Source organism: Lactuca virosa, chromosome 8 (assembly GCF_052849685.1).
Source record: "Lactuca virosa cultivar CGN04683 chromosome 8, Lactuca_virosa_CGN04683_v6, whole genome shotgun sequence".
NCBI lineage: Eukaryota > Viridiplantae > Streptophyta > Magnoliopsida > Asterales > Asteraceae > Lactuca > Lactuca virosa.
The window spans coordinates 170,487,157-170,512,345 of record NC_136433.1 but is presented as its reverse complement, the minus strand read 5'-3'; the positions used below and the strand labels follow the sequence as shown (position 1 = coordinate 170,512,345).

At 37.2% G+C, this 25,189-nt stretch overlaps 1 long non-coding RNA gene across 6 annotated transcripts; it reads left to right on the top strand.

Moving 5' to 3' along the window:
- Nucleotides 1–411: 411 nt before the first annotated feature.
- LOC145129314 (uncharacterized) lies at nucleotides 412–3,419 on the top strand. 6 transcript variants are annotated; one of them, XR_013717450.1, is made up of 5 exons: nucleotides 412–739; nucleotides 877–1,154; nucleotides 1,238–1,551; nucleotides 1,631–1,874; nucleotides 3,213–3,419. It is a non-coding gene; the product is annotated as an uncharacterized LOC145129314 (long non-coding RNA). The 6 variants fall into 6 exon arrangements; XR_013717452.1 differs by lacking the exon at nucleotides 3,213–3,419 and adding an exon at nucleotides 2,429–2,551; XR_013717449.1 differs by lacking the exon at nucleotides 3,213–3,419 and adding an exon at nucleotides 2,190–2,510.
- Nucleotides 3,420–25,189: the final 21,770 nt, after the last annotated feature.

Here is a 25,189-nt window from a genome sequence, read left to right as displayed (position 1 = left end):
AAATAATAAGGGGCAAATCCGTCATTATAAAAAAGTTCATAGGAAATTGGACTAAACTCGCAACAAAACGAAACTATTGGACCATCTTTGCAAGCCAAACCCATTTTGGACCAAAGTTGCTAGTTTTGACATACCACATAGACCATTCTTGTAATTTTGTCATATATAAATATATATTAAAGATGACCATCTTTATGAATAGTGAACATTCTGGTTTTTTGATAAAATTGGTCCATAAGTTTTTATATTTTTAGTGGTTCAGATTTTTGGCACTAAAATTTGTGATATTGGCAATTTGGTCCCTTCAATTATTAACAGTAGTGTAAAGATAAGGATGGGGCTGATACGTGTCTTCAATTATTAACAGTAGTGTAAAGATAAGGATGGGGCTGATACGTGTCTTGAGGTTCTCGATTCTTCTGATTTTTCTGCTTCATTCTTTTCTCCCTCTCCTCTCAAGCACACAGGTGGAGATTTGGGATAATATATTTCACCTTCTGGAACCTGTCACCGCCAGATCTCCTTCTTCTCTACTTTTCTTCTTCATCTCTAGCTTCATGGATTCGGGGTCCCCAACGCCGAAGACACGACCGCCGCCACAGTCGGCACGGCCCAACCTGACCTCACCTCCAGATTTCGGTTCAGTAGATATATGCCGACCTTCCGCAATACATTTGCTTCCCTCTCATCCCACCTCCACCGTTGCCTACCTCCGTTAGGGTTCGCCATCTAATCTCAGGTATGATCTTCAGGCAGGTGTTTTAGATAACGGTTTGGATTCATGTCTACTTCCATTTAGGTATAACGATGTCCAACCTCAACCTTAATTTTTTGCTTTCGTTCTCTCATCTATAATTTTTTTTTATTTTTTTTCAGCAACTTCCATTACCCGTGTACACTTCTTGTTGGCCACCACCAGTGTCGTCTTCCGATTGAACAACCACGACCACCACCTGTACCTTAGATGAACCCGGTTCGAAACGGTGAGTTGTACCGTGTGATTGCGCTTTCATTCACCCGGCGTTTGATGAAGCTTTTGGGCTGACGGTGGGAACCGATTCTCACCTCCGGTTAGAAGTCGTCGCCTCCTGCGTTTCACCTATATCAACTGTCAGCTTTGGCTTCCATCATCGATTTAGGGTTTATTGCTCCAGGTATGTAACCGACCTGATGATTGTTCCCAATTTCCAAATCGTTTAGCATCAAAGTTGATTAACGTTTTTCAATTTTGCAACAGAAACACATCTGCTTTGCTTCAGTCTATACTTCTTACGAGATTTTGATAGGATTTGATATGCCCCTGTATTTCGCTGCCATCATCCTCCATGTTTTCCTATTGCGTCTTCTTTATTCTTTGTGTTCCCTTCTAAATCATAGGATATGGACCATAGTTTATATTGTTTCTTTTTCCTTTTACTAATTTTGTACATTTTATAGGGAAAGTTTTACAGTGATGCAACATGAGATGGAGTCACAAATTCACTACCTTGAGCAAATAGCATACAGTTCAGTGCTACACCCTTTCAAATCACAATCTGATGCGCTTCATGGGTGTGATTTTCACCTTTCTACAAATATATATCCAATGTTTAATTTGTAATCTGATGAATTTATTTAAATGCCCTCTCAGGAGAAGTAAGGATTAATAACTGAACTAGGAAAGAGGAGTGTGTTTTTGATGATGAACATAGAGAACTACTCTCAAAATGGAGGCGTACCACAATGATCAACATTCCCCAATCTATCCATGACCCAATTTCACTCTCGGCCCAACCGTTTCAGCATCTCGGAAAAGGCAAAAGACAAATATGCCCATGTATTTACCTACATAATTATTTTCCGGCTTCGGAGGCGGAATCTGAACCCCTAAACCAGTAAGTAAATTTTGAATTCAATTTTTGATTTTCTATTAAAGGGGCTGTTTTTCTTTCTCTCTCCATTAATTCCTCTATAGGTGAAGTAGCTTAATAGTTAGTGATGTTTGTCTGGATAAATTGATGTATGCATTAGGTCTGTTTCTTTTCTAGAATGAATAAAGCAGCTGAGTGAGTAAGGGAAAATAGGTAAAAGGTTAGCGTCTTGATACATTAAGCCAACTGTATTAAGTAAAAAAAACAACAACCATGTAAGTTGTCTAGATTAAGTGCTTTACCTAGGTTTACCAAATGAAGCAATTGATGTGGTTGTAGGTTTACCAAATGAAGCAATTGATGTGGTTGTAGGTACTACAAGTGATCAATTAATTGGTTTCTACGAGGCTGTCATACTATATGCAATTGGATTTAGGGCTTGCTGTTTAGCTTCCTACTTGTGAGTAGTATGGTTTAGGGAAGTTTTTTGAAAGTCATTCTCATTGTGGTGTCATAAATTGATCACAGTTGGGAACCACATGTAATTTCCTAAAATGCCCTCATTTATTTTGTTGTAGTGTTCGATTGATTAAATGATAAGGATCACTTTTGAAGATTTGTACAACTTTCAAGAGTAATTTGTCTGGTTCAGTTTTAGCTTTTTCTATCTGCAATAAAGATAATAAGAAGGTTCAATTTCATTGTTTTTTTTTTTTTTGAATTTGCTATTTGCATACTTTTAGTTTTGGTCCCATTAAGTGAGCTTACCATCCGCTGCTTTTAGATACTTTTTCACCAACTTAATTGACACATCATTAAATCAATTTATTAAAAGATTCTTTTATTTTACTTATTGGTGAAAATTTTATCATATCTTGTGGAAGTCCTTTGAAGTTTGAGGATATAAACTTTCCAACGTACGATAAGATATCATTTTATAGTTGACAAAGCAGAAAAGAGTGAAATATGTGATATGTTAACATGCATGCCCGATATAGATCATTGTATTTGTATCTGTTATGGCTAATTCCGGAAAAAAAAACCTTACATTTTTTTACAGCTTTTACTAATTTATGCAAAAATATCAGTTTTCATACCATTTGATACATCAAAGAGTAAATTAAAAAATAGTCCATATGGTTTGGTCAAATTCATAGTGTTGGTCATGGGCAAAAAAAATTGATAGGTTATATCTTGTAGTTTTTAAAAATTACACCGAATATCCCTTGGTCTATGTAAAAAGAGTAAACTATCCTTTCTAATTTTTAACTTTTCTTTTACCAATTAAAGAACATTTGGGTCTATTATTGAACATGTGATTTGATGAATCTGATTGTAGAAAAACAAAATTTTCTAAACTAGGTCATTGAATGATAAGACCGGCCTTACAAGAAGCACTTCTGATGGATTTAATTGTAAGACTTTTTTTTCAATGTTTCTGTTGAGTTTATAGTTTAGTTCTTTTTAATAACTAAAAATGCTAAATAACTTGATATGCAACATGTACATACATACATACAGTTATATTGTATTTTTCTTTATGTTAATGGTGAGTAATTTATTTGAACACTATTTTTTACAAGTCCCAGTCTATCCCTCTTAAATCATTAACTCTTTTTTGTTGTGGACTAAAATCCATGCCCCTTTTGAGTTTTATTTGGCATGGTTTGGTTGGGTTGTTCTTCGATCGGAGTCCACACGTAAACCCGTCAGGCTTCATCGACAGGTTTAGGAAACAACATTGTTCAATAAGATTTACAAAGAACAAACAACGGATCGCGAGGTTTTCATAATGGATTTGGTCAATACTCAAACTATAAACAAATACTCAAACTATAAACAAATAGTTGATCAAATAACATTTTCAAAGAACAAACAACGGAAAAAATTGTTGCATCCGACCCAGCAACGCGGGGGTTCCCCGCCTAGTTATATTTACAAATGAATAAAACACTTGGAATAATGTTATTATTCTCTTTATTTATCTTTACACGTTATCCTAGAAGATTTTAGTGTTTTAACTCTGATTTTGATGATTCCAACTGTTGATTGTGATTTTAACAACCTTATGAACTCCATGAAACCTACCAAAATCATAAAAGAAGTATCAAAATGTATGTCACATCGAATTAGTACACATATATTCGTTTATCTTTAAATTACATTGTAATAGTTTATTATTAAAATGGTACATAATCATTTATGATTAAAAGGTATATAATCAATTTTGGTTAAAAAATATATAATATCTACAAAAATAGCATTATTAAAGAAAATAAGTCTTTCGAAAAATAAGGGTCTTAAAAAGGGGACTTAGATTCTTGAAATGAACTCCATGACAACTGAGAAATTTTAGAGTGATATATCATTTCTTTTTTACTTAAAGAAATCAATCTTTAACAAATGAATACATCTAAATTTGGCCGAGTGGAAAATTTATTGCAAAGATAACATACCTTATTATCATGACCACCAAGTGATATCTCAATATTTATTTGGACTAACTCAAAGCATGAAAAGATCCATATGCTCTATGATCTTAAAAGTAAGCATCAAGACTAATTCAAAACACTTGGAAGTTCTAATACATTTTGGATTAATCCAAGCATCCAACGTACTCACCTTCCAAGATTCTTGTTACATCGTGATAGATTTTGTAGGCAGCTAACTATTTTCCAGAAGCAAATACACTAAAATACAACACTAATTTTGACTTAATCCCTTTTCTTGATTATCACTCTTGTCTGTGAATTCCATCAAAAGTAAATGAAATGTTTAAATGGTTGCCTATAGAGGTTTGGTATCAATACATAAAACATCATAGTAGCATACAATCGATGGTTAAAAAATTATATTTCAAAAAACAAAATGAATAAGAAAATGAACAAAGGTAGTGATAGAAGGTGTAATCGAAATAAACACTCAAACAGAGGATGCCAATGAGGGGTTTGAAGATCGATCGGGGAGTTAGAGAAGGAGAACTTGGGTTGTTATTGAGGTAAACAAAAATGTATTTGATAGAGGTGGTTGTTCGGAGGTGGTGCGTTGGGGAACTGATGATAGCGGTCACGGACGTGGATATGGTAGTGAGCCATTTTTATCAAAAAAGAGGGTTGCGGAATCAACAACGGTTGTGTCGAGTTTAGAATGTCTTGGATGTATGGAGATGAATATGACGATGATGAAGGTTTTTGGTGGAGTTGATTTAGGGTTACGAGGTTGCTTCATATGTTCCGTAATTTTGGATTAATAAATGATTTAAATGAATTCCATTATTATTTATCTAGTATTAAGGAAACAATAAAAGCCCTAAGGTCTAATTTTTATTTAGAATTTCATGACATAAGTTTTAAAAAGTTACATAAATGACACATTAATATTTGTTTCAGATCTTGAAATTTAAAGGGTCAAGATATATTATCGCGTTTTTAACCTTTTGCGGTGTTCTCGATTTAACCTACCTCTCTCTCTCTCTCTCTCTCTATATATATATATATATATATATATATATATATATATATATATATATATATATATATATATATATATATATAAGAGAGAGAGCTTGAATGTGACAAGGTAATTACCGAATAGGATCTAGGGTTCATGGTTGTGTGATTCCATGATGATATAGGAGTGTATAAACAACATTAAGTTTAGAAATTATAATTAGGTTGTATTTCAGCTATATTTAATAAATAATAGAGCAAATTACATAAATTTTCTTTGTGGTTTAGTCTAATATGCGAATTTTGGAAGTATGATTTTTAAAATTTTAGTATAAGATTTATATTTTAATAATGATAAAGGAAAATCATATGTACTTTGAATAATATATTTTAATATTTTTATTAGGACATCATGGTTGTCAATAGAATATTCTAATACAATAACGTTATAGGTGTATGCATATGTAGAATATTCTAATATAATAAATTCATATGTTATCTCTTTTGATAAGTGTATGGGTAATGATTTTTATAGACTAATTAATATTTTAAATTTGATATACATATGTATAATATTCTAATATAGTCAAGTTATGGACCTTCCACATATTAAATGGGTAGTGTGTAATGTTAATAAGAGTTTCCACATATTACACGAGTTTAAAATTATTATGTATGTACATAATAGTATAAAAGAATAATATTATATGTTTTTTTTTCATAAGTTACATGTAGATTATTCTAATATAAGAATGCTCTAAGATATTCTAACTTATATGTAAAATATTATAATAGAACAATGCCTAATTAAATTTAGGCTTTTTAACACTCTTTGACATAATATTATCTAGTTATTCCAAATGAGCAATATTTAATATTATGTTTTTAATATTTAATATTTTGAAATTATGTGTAATATTCTAATAAAAAAGTGTAAGATTCTAATATTAAAGTGTAATATTCTAAAATATGTTGTAATGTGTAAAATGAATTTATATTTAATATTTTATTGTTGGGACATCATAGCTATCATAGAATATTATGATAGAATTACATTATAAGTGTCTGTATATGTACAATATTCTAGTAGAATAAATTTATATATTGTTTGTTTTCACAAGTGTGTATGTAATGATTTTCTTAGAATAATAAATATTTTAAAATTTGTATACATATGTTTAATATTCTAATAAAGACATGTTATGAGACCTTCCACATATTATATTGGTAGTTTATAATGTTAATAAGACCTTCCACATATTACATTAGTTTAAAATTAATTGGTATATACATAATACTCTAATAGAATAAAATTAAATGTTATTAGTTGTCATAAGTTACATATAGAATATTCTAATATTATAATGTTCTAAGATTTTCTGACTTATATGTAGAATATTCTAATGGAACAAAGTATAATTAAATTTAAGCTTTTTTAACACTCATTAAAATCCTATTATTATGATTTAATGTGTAAAAATAAACTTATATTATATATATATATATATATATATATATATATATATATATATAGAATATTCCAAATTAAGTTTTAATGTGTAAAAAAAACTTATATTACATATATATGTAATATTATGATATTATTATGCAATATTCTAAATTATAATTTATCATATTAAAATAATATCAAAAGTAATTTATAAGAAACAAAATTAATTTATATAAAAGAATTTTTTATGTTAATGTGTAATATTATAAAATTATGTACAATAGTATGATATTAATGTGTATCATTTTAAAATTATATTATAAGTTATATTATTCTATTATAAGGTGTAATATTCTACCCTTCTCTTCAACTATGTGGGAAACCAAAATAACAAACTTTTCAAACTAATAAGAACCACATAAGTTTACAAATTGAAATGAGTGTTTTTATGTTAAATATGTTACACCCCCAAACCAGAACAGCGAAAACGTTCTGGGGCCGAGGACGTCATTTACAGTATCACAACAATTGTATAATAGTAATCAAAGTAAACACAACCATTACATTGATAAAGTATAGTTTTTACATCTGTTCATAACATAGTTTGTATGACATCAAAAGTGTATGGAAAAAACTATAAGATGTGACACCATGACTGCTCCGTCTTCTCAAAAACCTGTAAGTGTACCTGTCTACCGGTTTCCTGAGAATACAAGTGATTTTGAAAGTGTATCACCATTTAAGTTGGTGAGTTCATAAGCACGTTTGTATTGGAAATCAGTTTTTTGTTCTTTGAAAATGTATGTATGTTCTCCTAGAAAATCCTATATTTTCTGTTGTAAATGAATTGTAGTCTTAATACCATAAGACATAATATGTAAGAATTGTTGTACTCAGTAGTAGTATATCGTAGTCTTATTATTTAAACAAAACTAAGTATAATTGAGTGTTTCTCTGAAATATAAGTTGTCTCTGAAATGTAAGATTCTCTGAAATGTATGTTTTTCTGTACTGAAAATAGTATATTGTAATGTTCTTGTATGAAAACTCTGTAAATGTATGTGCCTGGATTCCACCAGATGTAATGTAAAATATTGTATTGTAGTTCTATTATTTAATAAAACTACTTGAAGTTGTTTATGTATTCTTACATTAATCGTATTGTTCAATACCAAATTTTGAGTTATTATAACCATACTTGATGACCTTAGACGGCCTGAAACGACGTTCTTCAGGCGTCGGAATAGTTATGACATTTGTCACCCCAGGCCTGCCGGCCTAACTGTAGCTAACAGTTAAGGCGCGGGATTGTCACTCCCATATAGATCTATACACAAATTCACGCTCTCCCTCGAGGAGAATCTGGTTATAATTTTAGAGCTTGGTTGGTACTTCGGTAAGTACTTGAAGTGTGTCTCACAAAGCTATACTGACGGTTACGTGTAGAATAAATGAAAATCACTTTGTAATGAATAATTGTATGTATGTTTCATAAACTATACCTAATATAGTTTATATGTTTTTTACCGCAGTGAAATATGAACTTAGTAAAAGTAGTTCGTACGTTCCATAAACTATACCAATTATAGTTTATATATTCGTTTGTATTGTATCTCTGAATTTAGTAACAATGTTGTAAATGTTACATAAATTATACCTATTATAGTTTATAAGTATGTTCTTGTATTATTTCTTGAGTTAGTAGAGCGGTATGTGTGTTCCATAAACTATACATATTATAGTTTATAAGCATGTTCCGTTTGTAATGAAAATATTTCTGAAAAATTCTCCTTTGCTCAGCACGTTACAAAGGTTTAAAGTTTTTACTCATATATATATATATATATATATATATATATATATATATATATATATATATATATATATATATATATATAGGGCATATATAATTGAAATTAAAAAGACAGTTGGACAAGTGAATTTTCCCTAAGCCCACAACCAAATAAGGAACATGAGTTAAGGCGAAAACACCAGTCCTAAGCCTCTTGAATCTCATTATATATATATATATATATATATATATATATATATATATATATATATATATATATATATGTTTTGGTAAAAACAATAGTTGAAACAGTTTGAAATAGTTTGAAACGTATGAAATCGTTAGAAATCCTTTGGATGCCAACACAAAATTTAACTGTGTTGTACTTGTATTCCCCCCCTAAAAACATGGAAAAATAGTGAAAACATAGGGGTATGAACTGACCTCGAATGTGCGTTCTCGATTGGATACGAAGTGGTAGCGATGATCCTTGGGTTAGAACCCGTGTGAGTAGTCGTATCCTAATAATAATTGTACACGATATCGTATTTAAATTAATAAAATATTAATTTAAATAATAATCTAAATAATAATTTAAGTGTTACACAACACTAAATTATGTAAGAAATACTTACAAAAAGCTTTAGGAATTATTTGAAGGAATTCTAGGCGTTTTCAGTGTGTTTGGGTGTTTCCGGTGTAGGCTTCAAGATTTGAAGATTGTTCTTGGTGTTCTTGGTGAAATTATGAAGATTTGATGATGGGGTGAATGTTCTTGAGGGATTTTAGTTGAAGATTTGAAGATAATATGAAAGTTCTCGGATGATACTTGAGAGGAAAATGAGTGTGTATTCAGTTTGGAAAGTGAGAAATGAAGTATGTTTGCGACTGAATATATATATATATATATATATATATATATATATATATATATATATATATATATATATATATATATATATATATATAGGAGGGGTTTTCGGTGTAAGAGGTGGGTCCTTCGCATGCAGTTTTCGGTGCTGACCGAAATCTGTTTTTGGTCTGAAGTGGGTGGGACCCCTCGCATGTTTTCGGTGGAATAAAGCAGTTTTCGGTCTTGCATGGTATTACTTTTAGTGTTTTCGGTCTAAGTGCTTTTATTCCCAAATACTTAAAACATTTATATAATGAAATAATTTCTAGATATTAAATTATATTTAAACCTTATAAATTTAAACAATTGACAAATTGACTTTTATTTAGCAAGTTGACTTTTGTTGACTTTTATTTACTTGAAAATAACGGTTTGTTACATTATCCCCCCGTTAGAGGGAATTTCGTCCCGAAATTCTTTCTATAGAATACTCACGAACTAGGGAAAAGATGCGGGTACTTTTGTTTCATCTGATCTTCTCGCTCCCAAGTGAATTCAGGTCGTTGCCTGGCATTCCAGCGAACCTTCACTATTGGTATGCGACCTTTTTTTGTTCGTTTGACTTCCCTATCCATGATTTCTACTGGTTCTTCCACAAAGTGTAGGCTATCGTTTATCTCGATTTCATCGAGTGGAATCACAAGAGTCTCATCGGATAGGAACTTCTTTAGATTTGACACGTGGAAGACATGGTGTATGTTATTAAGTTCTTGAGGTAGGTGGAGTTTGTAACCTACTGGGCCGATTGTGGCAAGAATCGCGAACGGCCCAATGTACCTTGGATTTAGTTTCCATGCTTTCCAAAGCGTATCATGCCCTTCCAAGGTGAGACCTTCAATAGAACGCGATCACCAACCTGGAATTCCAAGGGTTTTCGTCTCTTGTCTGCGTAGCTCTTTTAGTCGTTCTCAGATTTGGACGATCTTTTCTGTGGTTTCTCGAATGATCTCCAGGCCAGTGAGAGTGCTGTCAGGGACTTGCCCTTTAACTAGCTGCGTTTCACCCACTTCAGCCGAGCACAGGGGAGATCTGCAATTACGAACATAGAGGGCTTTGAACGGGGAAGCCTCAATGCTAGTGTGAGAGCTATTGTTGTATAAAAACTCGACAAGTGGCAAATGGTTATCCCATGCTTTACCAAAGTCGATCATACAGGCTCTCAACATGTCTTCTAGAGTTTGAATAGTTCTCTCACTCTGGCCGTCGGTTTGTGGGTGGTAGGTTGTACTCATGTCCAGCCTAGTTCCCAGAGATTTATGTAGTGATTGCCAGAACCGTGAGGTGAATCTAATGTCTTTATCTGAGATAATAGATATTGGCACACCATGCAGTCATACTATCTCTCTAATGTAAGTCCGGGTCAATTTCTCCATCTTGTCTGTTTCCTTTATTGGTAGGAAGTGAGCAGATTTGGTTAATCTGTCGACGATTACCCAAATGGTGTCATGCCCGTCTTTGGTCTTGGGTAACTTGGTTATGAAATCCATTGTAATCCGCTCCTACTTCCACTCAGGTATCTCTGGCTGTTGTACTAAACCTGAGGGCTTCTTGTATTCTACCTTAAATTTGGCGCAAGTTAGGCACTTGACCACATAGGTAGCAATCTCTGCTTTCATGTTCGGCCACCAATAGAGTTTCTTGAGATCCAGATACATCTTATTTGAACCTGGATGAACGGAGTATCGAGTTTTGTGGGCTTCGTTCATGACAACATCTCTATAGCCACAAAACTTTGGTGTCCAGATCCGATTCACGAAGTAACGAACTCCGTCACCCTTGATTTCTAAGTTCTTCTCCATTCTTCTTAAGGCTTCATCTGCCACATTATCCGGCTTCAAGGATTCTAGTTGGGCCTCCTTGATCTATATGGACAGATGAGAATGGATTGTAATGGTTAGTGCTTTCACTCTACGACCTGAGTACTCTTTTCGACTAAGGGCATCTGCTACTACATTAGCTTTGCCGGGATGATAGCGAATTTCGCATTCGTAATCATTGAGTAGCTCTACCCATCGTCGCTGTCTCCTGTTAAGTTCTTTCTGATCGAAGATGTGTTGGAGGCTTTTGTGATCCGTGAAGATGGTGCACTTGGTACCGTAAAGGTAGTGCCTCCAGATCTTCAAAGCAAACACTACTGCTCCCAGCTCTAGGTCATCAGTGGTGTAGTTGGCCTAGTATGTCTTTAGCTGTCTCGAGGCATAGGCAATAACCTTTAATCGTTGCATAAGTACACAACCTAGTCCCTGATTGGATGCATCACAGTATACTATGAAGTCTTATGTTCCTTCCAGAATGGATAAGATAGGTGCGCTGCACAGGGCTTGCTTCAGCGTTTGGAACGCAATGTCTTGTTTCTCTCCCCAGCTAAAAGTTGCACCCTTCTAAGTCAGGGTGGTAAGAGGCTTAGCGATTCTGGAGAAGTTTTCTATAAACCTTTTGTAGTAGCCAATGAGGCCTAGAAATTGATGAATCTCTATTGGCGTTTTAGGGGTCACCTAGTTTTCGATAGCTTTGATTTTGGAGGGGGTCCTCATGAATCCCTTCCTCGCTGACCACATGACCAAGGAAATTCACCTTCCTAATCCAAAACTCGCACTTTGAAAACTTCGCATATAGCTTCTCTGCCCTTAATGTTTCTAGAACTTGTCTCAAGTGCTGGCTATGTTCTTCCTGACTTCGTGAGTAGATGAGTATATCATCTATGAATACTATCACGAATTTGTCTAGGCATGGTCGGCATACCCGATTCATTAAATCCATGAATACTGTGGGTGCATTTGTCAGACCGAAGGGCATCACTACAAACTCGTAGTTGCTGATACCCTGATCTCAGGTCGATCTTTGAAAAGTAGCTTGCTCCTTGGAGTTGATCGAAGAGGTCTTCTATTCGCGGTAGAGGGTATCGCTTCTTAATGATAAGCTTGTTTAGTTTGCGGTAATCTATGCACATGCGGAACGATCCATCCTTCTTCACGAACAGGACCGGTGCTCCCCAGGGTGAGAAGCTCGGTCTAATGAATCCTTTACTAAGCAGTTCGTTTAGTTGGATGGATATTTCTTGCATATCTGTTGGTGCAAGGCGATAGGGATTTGGCTATGGGAGTAACTCCAGGAATCAAGTCGATTCGGAACTCGACTTGGCGTTCAGGAGGAACTCCTAGAAGATCTTCGGGAAAGATGTCGGGAAAATTACAGAATTCGGGAATGCTCTCGATGTCTTTTACTTCTTGTTTTTCGTTCACTACGTGTGCTAACAATGCATAGTACTCCTTGTGTAGGTATTTTTGGGCTTTGATGCAAGAGATGATGCGAAGGTTCGTACTAGGTTTGTCGCCATAGATAACGAGGGTTTCGCCACTTGGCAGATTAAGACGAATGACTTTTTCGAAACATAGGATATCAGCACGGTGAGGACTTAACCTATCTATGTCGATGATGATGTCAAAGATTTTTATGGAGACCGGCATAAGGTCTATTTGAAAAGAGTGGTCGTTTAGAGTGAGGGTACAACCTATGAATATGTCGTTAGTGCTCTCTGTTTTCCTGTTTTCCATCTCGATAGTGAATGTTTCATTTAGTTTTTGTGGTTTTTGTTTGAGTAGGTGTTTAAATCTATGGCTAACGAAACTCCTCTCCGCACCACTATCAAAGAGTATGCATGCATAAGTGTTATCGAGAAGGAACGTACTCGTGACTACCGTGGGATCTGCTACTACCTCCTCGTGACCTATTGCCAAAACCCTTCCCACACCGCCAACGTTCTTTGTCTTAGGACAATCTCTCTTGAAGTGTCCTGTTTCACCACACCCATAACAGGCTTGGCTTACTCCTCCGCTGGGGACTTGGGTGATAGGTTGTGCTGGTGCCTTACAGAAACGGGCAGTGTGCCCCTTTCTATTGCAGTTCTTTCAATGCATTTCTTTGCAAACTCCCCTGTTATGGAAGTTGCATTTGTTACACAGTGGAAGGTTTCCAGCATATCGACTGGGAGGTGCTGGTGCAGCGGGAACAACAACAAGAATGGTAGCAGGGTCGACTGCCACGGTTTGTTGTTTCTTTGAGGACTCTTGCGAAGATTGGCCCTTTCGTTTGTTCCAGAACTTCTTTTTGCTGCCACTCGATTTGGGTTGCTCAGGAATGGCTGTCATGGAGATTTTACGAATTCCATGATCCACTAGTATCTGTGACAGATGCTTGGCACTATCGAAAGTAAGTGGATTGGCAGCTATAACGTTTCCTTGAGTCGGGGAGTTAATCCCCAGATGTACCTTTCCACTTTCTTACTCTCTAGAGTGACCCTCCCGGGACACAGAAGAGCCAGGTCACTGAATCTGGCAGTATAAGTAGCAATATCAGAGTCCTTCATCATCAGACTCCAGAGCTCCTGCTCTAGCTTTTGTATCTCGCCACTGGGACAATATTCTGCCAGCATCAGAACTTTTAAGCCTTCCCAGCTCATGGCATTGGCTACCGGGAGAGTCAATGACTTGACATAGTCGTTCCACCAAGAGAGGGCTCTGTCCATGAAAGTGCATGCTGCAAATTTGACTTTGCTAGCTTCGGGGCACACACAAATCTCAAACACCGGTTCGGTCTTCTCGAACCAGCGTGTTAAGGCAATGACACCTCCGGTGCCATCAAAGTATCTAGGTTTGGCGTTCGTGAAATCCTTGTATGAACACTCCCTCGGGTGTCTGTGGCATTCTCCGTGGTTAGAAGGGTTTCCACCACTACCCGCCCCACTAGTGCCACTGGCATTGATTTGCGACATGGCGGCTACCACTGCGGCCATTACTGCTGCTTGGAAAACAACAGGATCATACTGAGGAGGTGGTGGCGGTGGTGGAGTGTTGTTGGATCATCTTCTTGATCTACATTGCGACATCTTTTTCTAAAAAGATTTAAGAGGAAGTGATGGTAAGTCCTCTATTGTGGTCAAGAGTCAGGTCATATATTGAACAAGATATATCTTTATTTTAGACGCATCCTATCCTGACTTGCATAGTGTTCTATCAACGATTTACAGTAGAAGTCTACTAAATATAAGTAAACAATCGTCGTTTCAAGTTTAGGAAATTTATAGCGATACTGGTTAATGAATTGGTATAAAATATCAACTTTGTCTCTAAATGATGAAATGTATTCTAAAAATATGAGAGTTTGAAAACCCCATTTCAAGTTTTGTACCATAAAAAATCTATCACAATGTTACATTGTTATAGTAAGTTAACATTGCACCAAAGGACATACAAAAAACTACTCCATGCTCATAACATATATAATATAATATATATTCATTAATCTTGACCCTTGTTTTTCAAAACTTATAACTTGAAATATTCAAGTTCCTTCCAAGTTGGACTTAATCAGCTACAATTCTTTACAACAAAAAAATGAAAGAAATATTTAGAATTAAGTAAAACTTATACAATCAAACATTTAAAATTGAAGTCAATGTGTTAGAGTAATGTAAGTAATCAAAGAACATATAAATGTATTATGTAATTGTTGGGTATTTTGTGTTGCGTCATGGGCTTTGTTTTTGTATATCCGGATTGGGCCTGTCCATCCGTGATTATTGATTAGGGTTAAGCTATTTATAGTGCATGCATGTATGCCTTAGATACCATCGTCATTATTATTATTATTACTTTGTAACCCTAAACCCCTCTATAGTCGAATTTCTTAATCGAGCTCTTCTGAGGTGTTAAAGCTTAATCATTCGACCTCAGTTAAACCATTTCTGTGTTCTTTATTACATTATTTATTGCTTTTCTGCTTAGAATCAATCGATCCTACTAGAACTTTGTTCTAACAGTAATGTAAATGTAAGTAATCATACAACATATGTAATATATATTATGTAATGTAATTAATCATTCAATACATAATGTAAACATTGATAATAAAAATACTATGAATCTAATAGTTTTTTCTTTAATAAAACTTCGGTGGAAGATGTGGTTGATTGCTTTGAATTTTTGAAGAGCGAAACCGAGAATGAAAAACCACTCATATCTGAGAACTCGGTTGAATATGCTCGCCTGTCAAAGGACAAGTCGAAGAAACTCAAAGAGAAAGCAATGGTCTATCAGAAAGTTCAAACAGTGCCAAATCAAGTATATGTTGTTAAAGGGGTCACTGAAAAACAAACAGCAGAATTGAAAATCTTGGTCGACACAGACAATGCTGAAGGGTGTGACGATTACTTCTGGTCCGCCCCTATCGATAATGCAGATGAAACCGTCGGCTTATCGGAGCGAACCTCGTGGAGGGTAAGGGGTAGATACGTTGCTGAACCCATCAACAAACCCTCAAGTTTTGATAAACCAAGCTCGAGTGGAACAAAAGCAATACCAGAAGAACCAAAGAAGGCTTCCAATGTATCTTCCAAGACAACCGAAGCTCAAAAGGAGAAGCCAAAATCAAGCTTCAATATTCATAAATCTCAAAAGCATCAGGCTGAACAGAAACGCCAAAGAAATCAGAGATACATGAAGAATCTGAATGAGCGAAAACGGTTTTGGAAGTCTCAAAACCCTAACCACGTTCCTTCCAAGAAAGAGTCAAATGTCAAAGAAAATGACAAGCCAAACCGAAAGGAAAGTTTTAGTCCAAGCTCCTATTATTCCAAAGCTCAGAACCGAACATCCAGTTTCGGTTCCAACACCAGAGCTCAGAACCGAACATCCAGTTTCGGTCACAACGTCAAGGTTAAAAACCGAAAGTCTAGCTTCGGTCCTTCTTGCTGCCAACGAAAGCCGTATTCAGTGAAGGACATCAAAGGAAAGGGAAAGCTTGATTCGAATTCTGACATCAATAATAAGAAAAAGTCAGCTAACCCTAGGAGTCAAAAGAATATTCCAAAACCATCTAACAACAAACCATCTGATACACCACAATTTAAACAAGATAAAAACAAAATCAAGGTGTATACCATCAAAAGAAAAGACGAAACCACTATAATAAAAATAACTTATTTGGTTGATCTTTCTGTTGCTATTCCTTTTTCTGTAAAAGACTCACCAGGGCCCAAGAGACTTTAGGTTCCTAAATCTGATTGAATTTGCAGGTTATAAGTGACGAGCAGTTGGATGACGAATGGTACATAGACAGTGGCTACTCACATCACATGACAGGAAGGAGGGAAGAGCTGAGGGAGTTTCGGTCCCTTAAGGATGGTGGATGTGTGAAGTATGGAAACAATTCGTATGGAACAATCAAAGGATATGGAATGATAACCAACGGAGAATTCACAATTCGAAAAGTGGATTACGTGGAAGGAGTGCAGCACAACCTCATCAGTGTATCTCAATTGGTTGTGGGAACCGGTTTGAAAGTTTCATTCGATGATGAGGGATCAGAAATTATTGAAAAGCAATCCAAAAAAGTCCTGTTGAAGTCTGAACGCAAGGGAGAGATGTATCCTTTAAATCTCAACCCAATTCGAGGAAAACCAGCAATATGCCTGCTGTCAAAGGCGAACTCTGATGAAAGCTGGTTATGGCATCGACGCCTATCGCACCTGAATTTCAAAGACATTAATAAGTTGGTGCTTGGTGATAATGTTCGAGGCCTTCCTCTTCTCAAGTTTGATAAGGAACACCTGTGTGCAACGTGTGAGATGGGCAAACAAAGCAGAAAGAGTCATCCTACACGTATCAATACAAAGATTGTTGAAGCTCTTGAACTTCTGCATATTGACTTATGTGGACCTTCGGCTATCAAAAGCATCGGTGGTAGTAAGTTCATTCTTGTCATAGTAGATGATTTTTCACGCTTCACCGGGGTTTTCTTTCTTAAACAGAAATCATACGCGACTCCCAAGTTGAAGGCGTTTATCAAGCAAGTGGAACTGCAGCTGCGAAAGATGGTGAGGAATATTAGAAGCGACAATGGGCTTGAATTCAAGAATAAAGATTTTGAAGATTTTCTGGCTGAAAAGGGGATATCTCACAACATCTCGACTCCCTATACACCACAACAGAATGGAATTGTTGAAAGACGAAACCGTTCCTTATATGAGGCAGCCCGAACCATGTTGAGCTTCGCTTCTCTTCCGCTATACTTCTGGGCTGATGCAGTTGCAAATGCATGCTACACTCAGAACCGATCCTTGCTTAACAAACGATTCTCCATCACTCCGTATGAGATTCTGACCAATCGGAAGCCCAACGTTAAGTTTTTCCACGTGTTCGGTTCAAGATGCTTCATTTTCAACTCCAAAGAGAACCGAAACAAGTTCGACGTCAAAGCCGATGAGGGAATTTTTCTTGGTTATTCACTCACTTCAAAGGCATATAGGGTTTTGAATAAACAATCCAAGCGTATTGAAGAAACCTACTATGTAACCTTTGATGACAACTACATGAAGAAAGTTCAAACAAGCGAAAGTACCATGGGGGAAATATTTCCAGAATCAGGACAAGTCTCAGTTCCCCTTTCCAACTTGTTCAAAGAGTACATAAGGCTATTTGATGAACCAGAAAAGGCTATACACTCAGAGGCGAAAGCAGCAGACAACAAAATCGACAATCTGAAAAAGATCATCGATGAAGCTGCAAAAGATATGGAAAATGAACCTCCTAAACCGACTGTTGGTCAACCCTCAACTGACCCTCCAAACAACAGCTCAATATTCAAGGGGAAGGGTTCATCTGTACCAAAAACAACCGATTTGCATTTCGAGGGGGAGAATCCAACTCCCACCCCAATCCATGATAGTCCAATCGAGGGGGAGAATCCAACTCCAACCGAGGGGGAGAATCATGAACCTGACATGGGATACGCTTCGCCATTTGAGGGGGAGAATGAGAATACAAATGACGAAGGTGATCAATCAGAATTTGAAGAAGAGGTAAATGTAGAGTTGGATCCTATCTATGACCCTAATTACCCTCCTCTAACGAAATGGACTAAGGATCATCCCAAAACACAAATAATTGGTGAATCATCTGAGCGAGTTCTCACACGTTCTCAATTGAAAGCGAAACAAACTGCCTTATTCTCTCATGTTGAATTCTGCATGTTTAATTCGTTTGTCTCGAAAATCGAACCGAAGACGGTTAATGCTGCACTTGATCACGCTGATTGGGTACAAGCAATGCAAGATGAACTCCATGAGTTTGAACGTAATCGAGTTTGGAGGCTGATTCCCACTCCAAAGGATGCTTCTGTGGTTGGCTTAAAATGGGTCTTCAGGAACAAGTTGGATAAAGAGGGCAACATCATTCGCAATAAGGCTCGGCTGGTGGTGAAGGGATATTGCCAAGAAGAAGGGATAGACTATGAGGAGACCTTCACTCCCTGATCACTGCTATGTACTGGATAAAGCTGTATATGGTCTGAAGCAAGCACCGAGGGCCTGGTATGAAACATTAACTCGCTTTCTTAAAATTTTGAAATTCAAGCAAGGTTCGGTTGACCCAACCTTCTTTCGAAAGAAAGAAGGTGAACATCTAATGATAGTTCAGATTTATGTCGATGACATCATCTTCGGCTCCACGAATCCTAGCTTAACGGTTGAATTCAGGAAGTTGATGGAGACTAAATTTGAAATGAGTGCAATGGGTCCAATTAACTTTTTCCTTGGATTGAATATAAGACAGGGACCAGAAGGCATTTTTATCAACCAGGAGGCCTACACGAAGAACTTGCTGGCGAAGTTTGGTATGACGGGAGATTCGAAGGTGAAGGTTCCCATGGCGTTTGGCACAAAGTTAACACCATCTCTGGAAAAACCTGCTGTTGATGTAACACTCTATCGTCAAATGATAGGGTCTCTTATGTATCTAACAGCTAGTAGACCAGACATTATGTTCTCTGTTTGTTATTGTGCCAGGTTTCAAGCAAATCCAAGAGAACCTCACATGGTGGCGGTGAAAAATATTTTCCGTTATCTGAAGCGAACCTCTTCTCTCGGTCTTTGGTACCCTGCTAGATCCGGATTCTTTGTTCAAGCCTTTTCTGACGCCGATCTTGGAGGATGCGCTCTGGACCGAAAGAGCACAACTGGAGGATACCAATTCCTTGATGGTAAACTTGTTATCTGGCAGTCCAAGAAGCAAACTTGTGTGTCTCTTTCAACAGTCGAAGCTGAGTACATAGCTGCAGCATCCTGTACCTCACAAGTGATCTGGATACAAAGCCAACTAAGAGACTACGGACTGAGTATGAAGAAAATACCTCTCTATTGTGACTCTGAAAGCGCGATAAGAATATGTCACAATCCAGTGCAACACTCAAAGACAAAGCATATTGCACTAAGATACCATTTCATCAAGGACCATGTTGAAGATGGAAACGTGGAAGTTCATTTCGTTCGGTCCTCTGATCAACTAGCTGACATCTTAACTAAAGCCTTACCAGAAGCAAGCTTCAATAAAATTTTACAAGGTTTGGGAATGATGGAAGCAGAGTCGGTACCGAACCCTCAAACCTCTCTCTAAAAATTAGACAAGCGAAATAGAGCGAACGCTCGGTCTATTTCGGTTCCGGATTTTTCGGGAACCGAAATGAACCAAACGCTCGGTCTATTTCGGCTCCATAATTTTCGGGAACCGAAATGAACCGAACGCTCGGTCTATTTCGGCTCCGGAATTTTAGGGAACCGAAATGAACCAATCGCTCGACTTATTTCGCTTCATTCCTTTAAGGTTTGATTTCGGCTGTATACTTTGTAAACTCTCTTTTAAATCTTTTTCTTGCTATGTTTTCTCTTTTATCTTTATTCCTAGAGTTTTTAACATTAATTTCGTTTATTCTTGTTTCTTTTTCTGTTTTTATTATTTTTCAGAAAACTTCAAAATCCAAAAATATTCTTTCTGTTTTCATTATTTTTCAGAAACTTCAAAAATCCAAAAATATTTTGTTTTTATTTATTTATTTTTTTTAGAAAATTTAAAATTCCAAAAGGTTTTATCTTTTATTTATCTCTTTATTATCTTCTGTTTTTTTTTTGTTTTGTTTGTGTGTGTGGTTTGTTTGTCTTTGTTTATTCTCTTTACTAGGTACCAAGTACATCGTTGCTACATAAATTAGAGCTAGGGCAGGTACGACCATTTTAATTTGAACTAGTTAAGTGTCCCTAGAAGCATGCTGCTGCATGTAGACCGAAGCCTCTAAGACTATGAGTAAGGCCTTAATGATTCGATCTATACCTATCGTTTCTTCCCAATCAGGCTGCTAAATTCACTCAAGTCATGAGCTACCTTACTCTTCTCAAATGAGTTAAGAGTTTTCTGGTTTGTCACTTTTATATAGCAGAGGTACTTTCGGTTCCTTAACCACCTCCTCTACATTCTCCATCAACTTTCGTTTCACCAAGGTAACCCTTGAGACTCTCAGATATTACCACTAAGGTTTATGGTTACACAAAATCTGTGTTTATGATCTTAGATGCGTACACCACGTGCTAAGTGAGACCCAAAATCCAACACCAATAATGAATTGACGGTGAATATTTATATTCAAGATCTCACTTGTTACCTAACGAAATCTCATTTTATTTTTTGAGTGGTATTTATGAAATTGTCTAACACCAAGGCATTTCTTCCCAAAAAGATCCAGTTTGGTTTTTGTTTTTGAGATTTTTATAACATCATTAGTCACAACAAATTCTATCCCACCTACTTGTTCAACAGACCACATCGGTCTCACAAGTACTTCATCCAACTTTCGGTCTTATGTTAAGTATCGATGTTCGGTTGAAGATAAGCCACCCTTTACACCCATTATTTGAAAAGAAGCCTTTCGGTGTTTCTTTACAAACACTCGATCGTATTTTCTCGGGGAACCACACAAGCACTTCAAGTCTCTCTTGACTTTGAAGGAAGAGATTCTTGCCCAGAATCATCTGCTTCATGTCTTATTAAATACATCACTCACATCCTATACACATTTTTCTTTATTTCTTTATTTTTGGCACACTCTTACACAGAAATTCTTTGTGATTTTCCAAAATTCTGGTTGATGTTCCTTATGGCCCGTTTAAAGCGAAAGTGGTTATTTTGACATATGGAGCGAAAGTGAATTTGAAAAGACGATATGTGGATAAGATTTTGAATTGCGTCATCGGATAACCATTCATATTGGGCGCGTGAATTTGAAACGGTTCCTAAACCCACGCTTGATGACGTCTATCTGGGGCAACCAAGCTCTCAAATCACGCTTTTTCAGGCGACGTTTCAGTGATCGTATCATCATCACGGAGATTCTTTCTCTCTCTCCTGGCAACTGTATATAAAGGGTTTCTCGCACCTATTGTACCTTCTTACCTTCTTCAAACTCTCTCAAATACAACAGTCGATCTTCAACTGTTCATCTTCTTCCTTACATCAACAATGGCGAAATCATCATCTCTTCAAGATCAAACTGCTTCATCGTCATTGCTTGTGATCAAACCTAATCAGAACCTGATCATTCAACTAAACCCCTTTTTGTATGATTCGTACATGCTCCACGTTGTTGAATGTCTCAAGTACTCCCCACTGGTTATCGCTCTTACGCAGGTGGAATCTATTCCCATGTCTCTGCTGTCACAAGTGTACTCTACTACGTCTTACGACAAGAACAAGGAGAGGATCTATTTTCAAATCCTCACTCACAAGGCATCTATTTCGAAAGTCCGATTCTGCTCCCTGTTAGGACTTGCCGTCGATGCTTCTGTCATCTCTCCTGATTTCATCACCACAACCTAGTTGTTTATGATGTTTTATGAGATGGGGTATACTGATGTCCTTACAACAGTGACAAAGTTTAAGAAGTCCTGTTTGCCGCCGCAATGGAATGGGTTACTTACTCTTATCAACAAGGGTTTGGCGGAACGGGTAGCTGGGTCAGATGGTACGAGTAAGGGTTTTATGACCATTCTCTATGGTCTCTACAATGGTATTAACCTGGATTATGGATCTATTATTTGGTCGCAACTGGTGCAAAGTCTCAACTCCTCAACGAGACATTCAGAGATTTCTTGTGGTCGTTTCTGGACCATCATCACCCGACGGGCCATTGAGAACTTACAGATTCCAGTTATGAAAGATGCAATGCTCTCCTCTGTGGCTACTTTTCATACAAAGAAGATTATCTTCTCAGATGCCACCAAGTTTTCTCACAATGGTTCGATACCTGAAACAATGTACAGGTGTGTGTCGAGCGAAAGTCATGTGATGGCTGACTACCGGAAGCTTACTCCCAAGGGCCCAAGAGAACTGACTCCTGAACAGCAGGCTGCCTTAGATGCTATGGAAAAGCCAACAAAGCGAGGGAAGAGGGCAGATACCAAGAAGGTGGAAACCGAAGGTCCTTCTTCTAAGCCTGTCAAGTCCAAAAAGCGAAAGGCTGAAAAGGCTGATTCTTCGGCTCCAAAGAAAGTCAAGAAAATAGCAAGGAAACCAAAGGGTCCTACCCCTTCAAGCTCAGAACATGATGAGGAGCAATCGGCTGATGAGGAAGAAGAAGTTCCTCATGACGGTTTACCAAGAGGTAATACACCTCCTCGTTCTCCAACTCCTACTGAACAACTCAATGACAAAATTCCAACTCCTCCTACATCTCCACCGAAGACTACTGTTCCAGTTTCGGTTGCTCCAATTCCACCAACTCCTACAACTCAACCTACCACTACTGTTCCACCACCACCACTAGTTAGTATAATACCAATCTCTACAACTCCTTTACCACCTCCCATTTTTTCACAAGCAATTACCACAACTGCCCCTATCTCCACCACTACAACCGAACCTCCAGTAAACGTCAACGTATCTGATACGGGGGCTAATACTGAAATCGAAACCCCTGTTACATCTAAACCTCTTTCACCTTCACCCTCAACTGATTCTGGTCCTACTCTCGGTGGTGACAATTTTGAGTTTGACTCAACCTATTACAGTCCTTATAGACTTCCCACTGATGAAGGTGAAGAGGCTCTGGTAACCAAACAACAAGTGCAGAGTCTCGATGATAAGCTTGATCGATTGCTCGCCTCTTCTTCGACGTACAATGATGTTGTGCTGAAGGCTTTCCTGGACACTGCTTTTGAACAGTATACAGGAGCAATTGATAAATCAACGAAGGCGGTTGAAGCATCCACATCTTCATGCCAGAAGGCTACAATCGATGTTGCAGAACTCATTCACAATTCCCAGATCTTTCTTGAATCCCTTAAGGGTCATGCTGATGCGAATGCAGCTAAGGTGAATGCATCGGTTGACTCTCACTCAAAGTCATTTCAAGGGGAGCAAGCCAAATTCGAGACTGTTCGTTCTGAGATTCAAGCTGAGAACACTTCTCTTCTTAGCTCAGTGAATTCTCGTCTTGAAAAGCTCCATACTGATTTAGCAAAGGAGAGCAAATTGATGGATGATCTTGCTCGTCAAACCACTACCGTTGAAGTCCAGAAGGTTCAACTGGCTCAAGCCGATCGGGAAACTTCTTTGTTGAAAACTGAGCGTGCCGTTTTTCGAAGTTGTGCTGGTGACGTTCTTAATATGCTGCACAATGTTCTTCATGCTCATGATCCAATTCTTACACTGACAATCCGGAATCACCTGACCTCCAAGCTTCTTCCTGCAATTGAACTTATACGTGAAATGAAGGGTGTTACGGAGCGATTGGTTACTCCGCAACAAGGGGGAGAAGGTGCTCAGAAAACTACTCCTATTGAACCGAAGGTCATTGTCAAAACAGAACCGAAGGGTAATGTAGCTTCGCGTTCTGGTAATCAAGAAAAGAAGAAAGGTCTTGCTGATGAACATGATGATAGTGATGAAGATCAAGAAACTATTGCTGATGCCCTGAAACGGAAGAAAAGGGATCAGGAGTTAGATGAAAACCTTCAGGTTGCAAAGGAAGAAGAAGAGAGGGAGCGAAAGAAGAAGGAAGAGCATGATGCCGTAATTTGCAAAAAGGATTTGTTTCCTCCTTGGACTAGGGAAACGCTGATCAAAGAAGCGATAAAGTTTCCAATCACGTACTGGCTGGAACCTGTAGCTTCGTTTGGTTGTGAGAATACGAGGGACTCACAGTTTGATATGCCTATAACTCGAAAGACATTTAGTTTTCACTGTTTTGATTCAACAGTTCAAGTTCCCTCACCTCACCCTCAAGTTGATCGTGAACTTATTGATTATTATCTCAAGTTCGGTCAGCCGCAGTATCTGAATTAGAGTGCACAGAAGATTACAACATTCAAGGTGCTGAAACCTTCGCCTGCAGGGAAATTTGTTAATGTTAATTTCAAGATAACCCGAGGTTCAGACAACTCGGTTTCTATGATTTTCCTGGCAGATCTTCCTAACTTAAATCCTCATGATTGGATCTTATTGTACAACATTTTGCTCACTAATGCGAAGGAGTATGAGTCGATCCTAGATCATCTGAAGAGGATGTTGGCTTCCTATGTCCATGAAGTTGCTACAATGGATCAGGAGATTGCTAGTGTTTTGAAGAAGAAACCAACTGTGAAGCCAAACGTAAAGCCTGGAGATGTGAACAAGATGCAGCTGGGTCAAATTGATTCTACACATCTCACAGTGATGTTCACAAGAGGCGAAGCTAACATATTTCTTTTTGCTCTTGTTGATAAGCATCTGTTCTCAACGGACTGCTTGGAGCACATAATCAATATTATCCATCGATGCAAGCACAACAATGAGTCAGACAAGAAGAACTTCACTGACATGCTTCGGTGGTATATTACTTTTCATCATAATCTACTGGCCATTATACCGAAGGTGT